Source organism: Schistocerca piceifrons, chromosome 1, assembly GCF_021461385.2.
Source record: "Schistocerca piceifrons isolate TAMUIC-IGC-003096 chromosome 1, iqSchPice1.1, whole genome shotgun sequence".
Lineage (NCBI taxonomy): Eukaryota > Metazoa > Arthropoda > Insecta > Orthoptera > Acrididae > Schistocerca > Schistocerca piceifrons.
Window position 1 is genome coordinate 1229872742 of NC_060138.1, and position 10804 is coordinate 1229883545.

At 40.9% G+C, this 10804-nt stretch overlaps 1 pseudogene; it reads right to left on the minus strand.

The window, feature by feature from the left end:
- Positions 1–8995: 8995 nt before the first annotated feature.
- LOC124725624 lies at positions 8996–9113 on the minus strand (annotated as a pseudogene).
- Positions 9114–10804: the final 1691 nt, after the last annotated feature.

The following is a 10804-nucleotide window of genomic DNA, read 5'->3' on the forward strand; positions in this document are numbered from 1 at the left end:
TATGTGATCGGTCTTCTCATACGACTCTGGTACGGTCATCATTGAAGATTTCATGCGTTGTCCTTGTTACATCCAAACATTCAGCATCTATCTATAGCTGTATACTTTCTTTTGCACATACACTGAAGCGACAAAGGAACTGGTATAGGCATGCGTACTCAAATACAGAGGTATGAAAACAGGTAGCATACGGTGCTGCGGTCGGCAACACCTACATAAGACAACAAGTGTCTGGCGCAGTTGTTAGATAGGTTACTGCTGCTACAATGGCAGGGTATCAAGATTCAAATGAGTTTGAACATGGGGCTATAGTCGGCGCGCGAGCTATGGGACACAGCATCTCCGAGATAGCGATGAAGTAGGGATTTTCCCGTACGATCATTTCACGAGTTTACCGTGAATATCAGGAATCCGATAAAAAACCAAATCTCCGATATCGCTGCGGTCGGGAAAAGATCCTGTAAGAACGGGGCCAACGACGAATGAAGAGATTCATTCAATGTGACAGAAGTGCAAACCTGCAAATTACTGCAGATTTCAGTGTTATGCCATAAGTGTCAGCGTCTGAACCATTCAACGAAACATCATGGATATTGGCTCTCGGAGCCGAAGGCCCACTCTGTACCTTTGATGACTGCACGACACAAAGCTTTACGCCTTGCCTGGGCCTGTCAATACCGACATTGGACTATTGACGACTGTAAACATGTTGCCTGGTCGGACGAGTCTCGTTTTAAGTTGTACCGAGCGGATGGACGTGTACGGGTATGAATACAACTTCATGAATCCATGGACCCTGCATGTCAGCAGGGGACTGTTCAAGCAAGTGGAGGTTTTGTAATCGTGTGGGCCGTGTGCAGTTAGAGTGATATGGGGCCCCTGATACGTCTAGACACGACGCTGACAGGTGATACGTACGTAAGCATCCTGTCTGATCACCTGCATCCATTCATGTCCATTGTGCATTCCGACACAGTTGGGCAGTTCCAGCAGGACAATGCGACGCTCCACAAGTCCAGAATTGCTACAGAGTGGCTTCAGGAACACTCCTGTGAGTTTAAACATCTCCACTGGCTACCAAAGTCCCCAGACATGAACATTATTGAGCATATCTGGGATGCCTTGCAACGTGCTGTTCAGATGAAATCTCCACCCCCTCGCACTCTTACGGTTTTTTGTACAGCCCTGCAGGATTCATAGTGTCAATGCCCTCCAGCGCTGCTTCAGACATTAGTCGAGTTCATGCCACGCCGTGTTGCAGCACATCTGTTTGCTTGCGGGGGTCCTACACGATAGTAGGCAGGTGTACCAGTTTTTTTGGCACTTCATTGTATTATGCGGTAGTCATTGTTTCATTATAGCTTTACCACGACTGTATACCATGGAGGGTTCCTCCCAACACAGTTCTGCTAGGTACCTCCCTATTCAGTGGTTGCTCAGTTACATTTCTAAACTTGAACATCTGTGCCTCTACAATCTCATGTCCACAGCTAAGGACTACGAGTTCTTCCTTGAGATACCTATCTACTGCCTGTTTATCTACATTACTAAACACGTAAACCTTTCAACATGTTTGTACTTAAGTAACCACTGTTTCTACACCTGCCTCGTGGTGTCTGATAGAAGTTTCACAATGGGCGCCCTCAGAGAGGTATCGTATCTGTTTGTTGTCATTAGATCTAGTATATGTCCATCACGAATAGACTATTTGTTCCAGGCAGTTTTCAGAGAAAGCATTTAGTATTTATTTCGCAGAGTGTTTTCTCCAATCTAGCACATACAAAACTGTAACTACCCTATCCGATAGTCTGCAAGTCGAGTCTTCCTCCATAATGTCGGTCAAGGACTCCGAATTTTCAGAAAATAGGTATACGCTATTCGGAAAGACGGCTAATATACAACATGAGGAATAAAGAAGGGGAAACAATAATAATGGGCGACCAAGGTTAAAAATAGGGTAAGGCATGGAAGCAGACTTTCTCCTCCAACATTCAATCTGTATATCGAGGATGCAGTGAAGGTTATAAAAGAAAGGTTCTAAATGTCGGATTAAAATTCAGGTTGAAAGAACATCTACAGTAAGTTTTTCTTATGATGTTACTGTACTCTGTCAAAGTGAGTGATATTTGATGAACCTGTTGAATGATCAGAATGTGGAGTGATAGTAAACTAATCAAAGACAGAAACGTCGACAAGTAGCAGATAATTAACATCAAAATCTGGGACCACCTTGTGAATTAAGTGAACGAATTCTGCAGCCGTGGAAAGGAAATGACGTGTGATGCTGAGCTGCCCAAGGAGGACATACGAAGCAGAGTATCACAGCCAAAGAAAGCACGCCTTTGAAAGGAGTCTACCAGTATAAAAAATAGACTTAATTTGAAGAATACATTTCATAGGGTGTACGCTTGGAACACAGCAGTGTATGAAAGTGAAGGAAGGAAGGGACGTAGGCTTTAACGTCCACTCGACATCGAGGTCATTAGAGACGGAGTGCAAGCTCGGATGGTATCAAGGATGGGGAAGGAAGTCGGCCGTGCTCTTTCAAAGAAACGATTCCGTCATTTGCCTGGAGCAATTGAAGGAAATCACGGGGAGCCTAGATCTCTGTGGCCGAAAGTGGGTTTGAACCGTCGTCCTCCCGAATGCGAGTCTATTTTGTTAACCACTGTGCCACCTTGCTCGGTGTGTTTGGAAGTGATTTATGGGCTGAGGAAAAGAAAGAGAATCGAAGAGCTTGAAATGTGGTGTCACAGACAAATGTTCAGAATAATAAGAAAATCTGTCAGAGTGCCGAAAGACCTGTCAAAATAAGACATTTCTAGAAGAGAACAGTCCCTCAGAATTACTGCGATTCACATGTAAAAACTATTGCACTTCGTAAGTAAGTTATACGAGACACGTGATACACGCACACACCTCAAGGAGGGTGCAGTAATTCTGGAGAGCACATGCGCATTCGTGTTAATATTACTGAACCATCAGATTAGATTAGTACTTGTTCCATAGATCATGAATACGACACTTCGTAATAATGTGGAACGTGTCAGGTTAGTAAAAGGTGTCTATACAAGATATTACATTACACAAAATCTTACATGAAACTTAATATTTTTAATTTCTTTTGGGGGGGTTAGGGAAATTACCCACTTATTATATCCAAAAATTCATCTAATGAGTAGAAGGAGTTGCCATTAAGAAATTCTTTTAATTTCCTTTTAAGTGCTTTATGGCCATCTGTCAGACTTTTGATGCTATTAGGTAAGTGACCAAAGACTTTCGTGGCAGCATAATTTACCCCCTTCTGAGCCAAAGTTAGATTTAACCTTGAGTAGTGAAGATCATCCTTTCTCCTAGTGTTGTAGAAATGTACGCTGCTATTACTTTTGAATTCGTTAGGATTGTTAATAACAAATTTCATAAGTGAATATATATATATATATATATATATATATATATATATATATATATATATTGTGAGGCTACAGTGAAGATTTCCAGCTCTTTAAATAAGTGTCTGCAGGATGATCTTGGATGAGCTCCAGCAATTATTCTGATTACACACTTTTGTGCAATGAACACTCTTTTACTCAATGATGAGTTACCCCAGAATATGATGCCACAGGTAAGCAGAGAATGAAAATAGGCATGGTAAGCTAATTTACTCAGATGTATATCGCCAAAATTTGCAATGACCCTAATAGCATAAGTAGCTGAACTCAAACGTTTCAGCAAATCCTCAGTGCATTTTTTCCAGTTCAACCCCTCATCAATGCATACACCTCGAAATTTTGAATATTCTACCTTAGCTACCGATTTCCGATGGAAGTCTATATTTATCAATGTTGTCATTCCATTTACTGTGTGGAACTGTATATATTGTGTTTTGTCAAAGTTTAATGAGAGCCCATTTGCAGAGAACCACTTAATGATTATCTGAAAAACATCGTTTACAATTTCACCAGTTAATTCTTGTCTGTTGGGTGTGACAGCTATACTTGTATCATCGGCAAAAGTACCAGCTTTGGGTCTTCGTGAATATAGAATGGCAAGACATTAATATATATTAAGAACAGCAGAGGACCCAAGACCGAACCTTGCAGCATCCCATTCTTGATTGTTCCCCAGTTTGAGAAATCACCAGTTTTTTGCATATTATGTGAACTGCTTATTTCAGCTTTCTGCACTCTTCCAGTTAGGTGTGATTTAAACCATTGGAGCACTGTCCCATTCATACTAGAGTACTTGAGCTCATCTAGAAGTATTCCATGATTTACACAATCAAAAGCCTTTGGTAGATCACAAAAAATCCCAATGGGTGACTTCTGGTTACTCAGAGCATTTAATATTTCATTAGAGAAATGTATATAGCATTTTTCGTTGAAAAACCCTTTAGGAAACCAAACTGACATTTTGTTACAACTTTATTTTTACAAAGGTGTGAAGCTACTCTACAACACATTACTTTTTCAAAAATTTTGGATAAGGCAGTCAGAAGAGAGATTGGGCGGTAGTTGTTGACACAGACATATCCTATTTTTTATGCAGTGGTTTAACAATGGCATACTTCAGTCTATCTGGGGACATACCCTGCTTCAGAGAGCTATTACATATGCGGTTAAGAATCCCACTTATTTCTTGGGAACAAGCTTTTATTATCCTGCTGGAAATGCCATCAATTCCATGTGAGCTTTTATTCTTGAGAGAGTTTATTATCTTCCTAATTTCAGTAGGAGAGGTGGGTGGAATTTCAATTCTATCAAATGGTGTGGGTAAGGCCTCTTCCACTAACTACCTTGCTTCTTCTAATGAACATTTAGATCCTATTTTCTCTATAACATTTAAAAAATGATTATTCAAAATGTTTTCGACTTCTGGCTTGTTGTTTACCAAGTTTCCATTCGTTTTGATGGTGATGCCATCATCCTGTACTCTTGGTTGCCTTGTCTCCCTTGTAATAATATTCCAAATTGTTTTGATTTTGTTATCAGAGACATTAATCTCAGACATGATGCCCATGCTTCTGGGCTTTTTAATAACCTTTCTTAATGTAGCACAGTAGTTTTTATAATATTTGGCTGTTTCTGGGTCATTACTCTTTCTTATTGTTAGATACAGTTCCCTTTTGTGGTTACAAGATATTTTTTTTCCTTTAGTAAGCCAAGGTTTTTTGCGTGGTTTCTTGTAATTTGATTGAACTAGTTTCTTGGGGACACAGTTTTCCAATTCTCTGACAAGTGTATCATGAAATAAGTTATATTTTAAATTAGCATCGGGTTCCTTGTACACCTCATCCCAGCCTAACTGCTGAAGATTTTCTCTGAAATTTCTAATTGTTGAGTCAATAATTGAATGCACAACTTTGGAGGATAGTTTTGAATTACTGACTGGAGCTATGTCATATACTGTAACTAGCTGAGCATCATGATCAGAAAGCCCATTCTCAACAGGACAAGAATTTATGTTTTTAAACCTGTCTTTGTCTATAAAAGTGTTATCTATCAATGTTCTCCTGTCCTTTACTACCCGAGTAGGAAAATTAATGACAGATGTCAAATTTAAAGAACCGAGCAAGACTTCCAGGTCATTCTTCCTATTACACTCTTTCAGTGAATCAACATTGAAGTACCCACAAATAATAATTTGTTTTCCCCTATCTGACAGATAGCACAATAAGGCATCCAAGTTTTCCAGGAACTGAACCAGACACATAACTTATTTTTTCATAATGCATCATACAAATTTTTTGATTGAAACACTACAAGAGCACGACAGAGACTGAATATATACGGCAAATAACAGAGAATTTTGTGTATTTTTGACATAGTAGGTAAGTCATGGCAGGTCACCTCAAATAATTGTGTATAATGGTGACCCCCTCGCTAAAAAAGTCATGGTGGCTCAAGTTGTTCCTGATGTTGTTAGTTAACCACTTACACATTATTACGTTAGTGAAACTTCAAAAGCCCAATAATTTTCCACACTTCTCCAGGGGTAAGTCCGCCTCGATAGCTGAGTGGTCAGCGCGGCGGGCTGTCACGCCAAGGGGCCCGGGTTAGATTCCCAGCTGGGTCGGAGATTTTCTCCGCTCAGGGTCTGGGTATTGTGTTGTCCTCATTATCATTTCATCATCACCAGTGGAAGGCAACGGGAAACCACCACTGGAATCACTTCCCTAGACGCTCATGCGGTGTACATCTCTGACAAGGCTTCCCCCATGACAAGAGCTGCCGTAAGGCAGCACACAAAGTATTTTTACAGGGGTAAGTGAACTACGTTGACAAAAATACAGTTACGTCATACGTGATGTTTCATCAGCATCACATCCGGGCCTCAGTAGTGCATGTTCAACGATAATTTGCCTTATCCTGTATTTCTGCGCAGCAAGTATTTTTACAAGCCTTTTAAATCACTATTTTCCGTCTTGATAAGAGTTACCCATTGACAGAGTCTTATTCGTATTATTAATATCTACCTACTGACTGTCCCTGCTGCCTCAGGGCTTGATGCACTATCCTCCTCTCTTTCTTTTTCAAGAAGGGAGCAGGGGACGCCACTTACACTACGGCTCTATTTTTCCGAGAGTCATTTATTTCAGCCGCCCGCAACAAACTCTCGAAAGGCCACATCGATGCGCCCCACTGCCACATCCATCCGCTTTATTTGTTCGTGTTTTTTTTTTTATTTTACTTTTTTTCCTTTCCATGCCAGTCGCAGAATACAAGCAGAGAAATGGAAATCGGCGATCGCTATCAGCTTTTCAGTTCCACTCTGACAGAGATAATGCTTTGTAATAACCACAGTAACCACATTAAGTGGGCTGTAATAACCGCCATATTGCCTTTCTTCGGAACTTGAATATTTTGTTCAGCCTCGGAATCAGTTCCTGTGTATGTGCCACTACCACTGCCATTTCTTCCCTATACCTGTTTGTGTCAAGTGGGTGGTCTCACATGTTCCAGTTGTAAGCTGTTTTACGACAAGTTAAAATAATAATGAACTGAAAACAGAAAGAGAGACGATTGTTGATAAAGAAAGCTAGTAGGCAAGAGCGTACGCAGGATCTGAGAGAAGTGAAGGGGAAAATTGGGAGGGAGGGAAAGGGTGACCATGGGGGTGGAGGGAGGGGAGTCATTTTATTTCCACGCTGAATGATGAAACAGTTTTTAGACATCACAATCAAGTGCAGTTAGCAGTTGCTGCTAATCAGTATCTATTACATGTTGCCGATTTCATCAGACTTGTAATGAATTAATCAGTCTGTCTGTTTGGCGGGTGTGACTTGAAAAGGTTTGTTTTCTAGGGGAGTGTTGCCGTTCAGTGGACACGTCCCTTGCTAATAAGATAATAAGAAATTTCAGACTAATGGCATCAACATGTCGATTTTTAGGGAGGTATGCGTGATGATATGGACAACGAGGGAGGAAGAAATGTTCAGTGGTCTTTATGGAGAAATCATTTTAGAATTAACCCGAATGATTTTAGGGAAAACACACAAAAACAGGACAGCTTGACGAGGATATCAACGTGCTATTCCTGAGGAGTCAATTACTGTCAGTTTTTGAACGTCAGTTATTCCTGCTGATGGTGGGTGTAGAAGATTTCCTCTATGAAGAAAGGATGACAGATTCGATGGAGCTAGGTAATCCCTGAATAGACTAAATAACAGGATATGGAATTATGAAAGCACTGTTGAAGTTACGTAGATTCAGAGTTTATCTGTGGCTAACTTTAAAGATATATGTCATATGGAAACTCAGATTTACTTATAGTTGTAGTGCAATTTTTTTTGTGTATTAGGGATAACACCTTCAGCTGTATTTATAGTTCTAAAGTTATGTGCACCCGATTTCGGTGTTGCATCACACCATCTTCAGGCCCCTCTATAATACCAGGTGATCATGTAAATACTAGGTAATCATCATTCAACGTCTGATGCAGGGTCAAAAAATCGATCTCCTGTATTCTGTATCTTCTTTCTTGCTTATGGTGTGAACGGCGGCAGATCATCAACACTGTCGCTCACGCCAGATGCAAGGGAAGAGGTTCATCATTCCTTCCGTGAGATGTTTATGATAATAACTCAGTACCAGCATGATCACTTGGTATCATAGAGGAAGAGGAGTAATATAGCATTGAAATCTATAGCAATGACAATAATACCTGTAAATAAGCTGAAGGTGGCATCTCTATGACCTACAGAGTCCGCTGTCGCCCCACGATCTATCGGAAGACGGATGAATGGGGAAAGATCGGGCTCGATGTGAAAGTAGACACTCAAACACTAACCCAAGAGGCATAAAATAATATTGCAATTAAAACTAGAGTTACTCAGAATAAATACAACATAATCACACCGCAATGTAGGTGAGACATGACGTGGTCTACCTTGCTTCAGTGGTTATCTTTGTTCGATATCTCGCGTTAAATTGAAGCTTTGATTACTAATGGAACTCTGGCGCGAATGGTTTTGAAAGGCCAAGAACGATGGCGCTGAGGAGAGAATGAGATCGGAGAACGACTACTGCCTTGCCTAGAGAAGAGGTGAAGCCATCGCGCAACTATCTGTACGCCGAGGGTTTTGCATCCTGCTCTGTGTGAACTGGCGGTCTCTGCACTTGGCGCGTGTCAGGTTGCCTTAGTTCAAAGTGTAGATCGCGCATTCGACAGATACAGTTGCTGTTTGTTAGCTATTGAAGGCACCGCTCCAGATATAGCTTGTGCAACAAGTTACTGCCCATATTATGTGGAACGCAGCCAGCTTTGGATAGGCCTCTAAAAACGAAACTCCCCCCTCACAGGTCATGAAGGCCCAAAGGTACCGACTGCCTGCCGTGTCATACTCAGCCCACAGGCGTCACTGGATGAGGATATGGAGGGGCATGTGGTCAGCACACCGCTCTCCCGACCGTTTGTCAGTTTCCGAGACTGGAGCCGCTACTTCTCAATCAAGTAGCCCCTCAGTTTGCCTCACAAGGGCTGAGTGCACTGCGCTTGCCAACAGCGCTCGGCAGACCGGATGGTCACCCATCCAAGTGCTAGCCCAGCCTGACAGCGCTTAACTTCGGTGATCTGACGGGAACCGGTGTTACCACTGCGGCAAGGCCGTCGGCTGGATAGGCTTCTAAGTGTGGATAATATATGTGTGAGTGGATATACAGCACTAGCGATGAAGGACGCAGAGGGAGTTTATTTACTGGTAAGCACTGTCCTGCTCTATATACACGAGCTAAAGCAAAACTGAGGGAAGTCTGCCATCCTAGTTACCAGACGTAGATTTAGTTTCAGTTGCTGCTTACTAACGAGACAAGAAGACCTTTCCTTAAACTTAAAGAGTGTGGTGTACCAAGTGATTTAGATATTTAATTTACCTATTTGATTTTGTTAGTCAACCTGTCTAGCTCCTCCTCTTGTTACGGTCAATAAACAATCTTGATGACTTAAATTGCTTGCTTTAACTCTACTGATTACGCCAAGCCCTGGTGGTTTCAAGGTTAGAAATATTTTATTCATGTTGCCTGGTTATTGCAAGTTCTTGACAGTTGCAGGAGTGAAGTTGTAACACTAAAATTGATGTAAGGCCAATCTGGTAGCCATAGAGGTGGTTTGTACAAATGGTACAAGCCGGGGGACCTATCTAGAGTTAATGCTGCCCCGCCAACGGCGTCCCTTTTGGAAACGAAGCTCCTGATTTCCATTTTCTGTAAAAGGATCTGTCTTACTTGCCATTTCATTGTTTATTTTTCATATGATTTAAATTTGTTGATAAATTTTTGATCATCTTGGCCTTTCAAGTTATTGTAAAGTTTTACCTACAGCATTTTTTAAAAATTTATGAATCCTTTGAAAGTTGAAAGTTTTGGGTATCTTGTTTCTTTTTTTTAAATTCATTGTAAAGTGTTACCTATAGGATTTTGAAAGTCATGATACCTTCCAAGGTTGAAAGTTTTGAATGTTTGGTGTTTTTCTTTTTAATTAAAAATTATGGATATATGTTTCATTGCAAAGTTTTCTTAAATTGAAATTTAAACTGTCATGGTCTGGTAATTAAAGTAAACTACAGCATTAACTAATACAAAAAATTTCAGCAAGTTGTAATTTTGAAATTACCAGTCTCTGCCTCTTAGTGCAGTAAATAAGCTCTTTTAAAATGGTAGCTAAATATTTCGTGTTCCAGCACCTCTCCTACTCCACAAGCTTGGACTGCTGTTTGGTCCAAAATAATTCATATTTCTCCACTTGATACCTTGTTTGAACCTGCGTTTTTAAAATTACAGGACCAGTTGGCTTAATACAAAATATTACACTAATTGAAAACCTGAAAACATGTCATCTGATAATACGAATAACAGCAGGTTGAAAGTGTATGACTTGTCCTTAACAAAGCTAAGCCTCAATCCTGGAAGTTATTGTGATACCAGACTCAATCAGACAGTCGCCTCTAGTAGATACTGTGAAAGAATTTAACAAATGGTTCAAATGGCTCTGAGCACTATGGGACTTAATATCTGACGTCATCAGTCCCCTAGATCTTAGAACTACTTAAACCTAACTAACCTAAGGACATCACATACATCCATGCCCAAGGCAGGATTCGAACCTATGACCATAGCGGTCGCCCGGTTCCAGACTGAAGCGCGTAGAACCTCTAGGCCACAACGGCCGGCAAGAATTTAACAACAATGTTTTGTCAGTACAAACACGAATCTGCCGTAAGACGTTCCCACAAACAATAACAATGAGGCTTAACGAGCTAGGCAAGGTCACTGTGCCGAAGATGCTGCATCTTCAGTCACCTGTAGTA